Source organism: Mirounga leonina, unplaced genomic scaffold (assembly GCF_011800145.1).
Source record: "Mirounga leonina isolate KUSES-001 unplaced genomic scaffold, KU_Mleo_1.0 Mir_176, whole genome shotgun sequence".
NCBI classification, from domain to species: domain Eukaryota; kingdom Metazoa; phylum Chordata; class Mammalia; order Carnivora; family Phocidae; genus Mirounga; species Mirounga leonina.
In genome coordinates, this window is record NW_023270454.1 from 25,857,386 (window position 1) to 25,859,802 (window position 2,417).

General features: G+C 32.9%; 1 pseudogene; it reads left to right on the plus strand.

Annotated features, from left to right (window-relative positions):
- The first annotated feature begins 331 nt into the window (after positions 1-331).
- LOC118022530 lies at positions 332-627 on the plus strand (annotated as a pseudogene).
- Positions 628-2,417: the final 1,790 nt, after the last annotated feature.

Here is a 2,417-nt window from a genome sequence, read left to right on the forward strand (position 1 = left end):
CAGAAAAGCAGAAATCACCAGATAATGACAAGACTGAATGGTTTGGTTAATTTATTCCAGTAACTAACAATATTATAGTGGGGAGTGTGGAATCCCCTACTGAAAGTGTAGTACATAAAATGAGACCTTACGTATAACAGTTCCATAAACACTTAAAGGTCTTATGGGATAATGCATACATAGAGTAATCCGTATGTAAAGTCAAATAAGTACACAGATACTAGGAATTTCAGCTTCTCTTTAGATGTAGAAACATACTGGGTTACTTTTTTTCTCACTTTTCTGATTTATCTATCCATTAGTGCAAAAACAAGACAACTTCAGCTTCACGATGTTTCCCATGGCCAAAAATGCTCTAAGTTGTCTCTGAGTTCAAAGCATTCAGCAAACAATGGCAAGACAGAGACACCAGAAATGAACACCTGATTGTCATGACAAATATGGTAACACTGTATTAGCTAGTGGAGTCACTTTCTGTGTTGCTGTATGGGCAAGGTGGGAACACAAATTGGAATAGAATGGAATCTGTTCCCACTTGGCAGAGTCACCCCAAAGGAATGGAGAGATCACCAATCAATCATCCCAGCTGAGATGTTTCAAAACCAGCTCATAATTGATTCCAAGTAAAAGCACTGTGCACCCATTAAAATATGGCATTATTGAAGAAATAAAGTACATTTGAAACCTTCAAAAAAAAAAAAAAATCCCTGCCATCCAGGTAAAATATAAAAAAACAAAAAAATAACTTCTTTGTTTCTTTATGACAAGAAAATGTCTACCCAAATAACATATTGCAAAGTTGTAAAGTGCTACCAGTGTTCTCCACCCCATTATATATGTGTAAACACACACACACACACACACACACACACACATCAGTGTTCTCCATTCTATCATGTATATAATAGAGTGCAGAATACTGGTAGCACTTTACATATATACTACATATAGTAATATATATATATATATATATAATGGTATAAATCTATCTTTAAGGAGAGCAATATTTTATATTTTCCAAAGCCATGTACAATTTGATCCAGCTATCTTAATTCTAAATCCATACCTGCCCTTGATAACTACATGAAAGCAAAGGTTCATCTAGAAGGATGTTTATGATAACAATGTCTACAAAAGTTAAAAAAAAAAATAGAAAACAACCAGATCGAATTCTATTTTTAATTCTTATAAATTATATGTAGATGCTAAAACAAGGATAGTCAAACTTGGGCAGTGACTTCTTTTTGTAAATAGTGTTCTTTCTGGAAAATAGTTATGCCTATTTGTTTACATAGTGAGCACAAAATAAGAAAGTCATTCAAATGGAAGGCAAGAATAGGCCAATGAGAAATTTCACCTTTTTCATTGTTTTGCCAAGGGCTGTGTTATAATTCTATAGGTAAGTAAAATATAAAATAAAATAGTAATAATGTACTGTACCTTTTGGCATGAGAATTTTGTCAATCAGGGAAGAATTTATGTAACTGAACAAAATGACATAATACTGATAACCTGGTTTATCAGTTTCCTTTTACAAGTAGATTTAATTTTGTTGATCAAGTTGCTTCCTCATAAGATGTTTATAAAATATTATAATTAGTTCTATCCCTCCTGGGTTGTTGCTATCCACTTTTGATTAGGTGATAAATGATCAATCTTAAGTAATAAAGTTTTAAATAGAGCCCTTTTACAGGGCTTTTTTTGCAATTTATAAGGTGATTCTTATTATCCTTTAAAATAATTGAAGAACAAATTACAATACTTTCTGATGTGATTACATTCCACTGCCCTCATTTGCTCCCCTGGACATAAAGACTGAATATTATACCAGCTTATCATTTTATCAGACTTATCATTTTATCAGGCACACTAACATTTTTTTAGATATTCATGGAAAAACTCATTTTTTTTTGTTTTAAAATTTCATCTTCAGCTTTTTTTATGAATTGTTTATATCTCTTATTCCTTATATATAAGCAGAAGAAAAGATATATAACCTGTAACCTCTGTAACCTATAACTTGGTAGCCCCAGGACAAAGTGACCACCTTCAGTGGTGAACTATTTTTTTTTTTTAAATATGGAGTATATTTTGAAATTTCCTCTTAGGTGATGACCTGATTTGTTTATTCACCCTTTCAAAAAATTATTATTTTTTTAAAGATTTTTATTTATTTATTCATAAGAGACAGAGAGAGAGAGAGAGGCAGAGGGAGAAGCAGGCTCCCCGCTGAGCAGGGAGCCCGATGTGGGACTCGATCCCAGGACTCTGGGATCATGACCTGAGCCGAAGGCAGATGCTTAACCATCTGAGCCACCCAGGCGCCCCTCAAAAAATTATTTTGATGTGCCATATAATAAAATTAAAAAAAAGTTCTGGTGATGTAGAAAAAAATACCGTATACAGATTACTTCCAT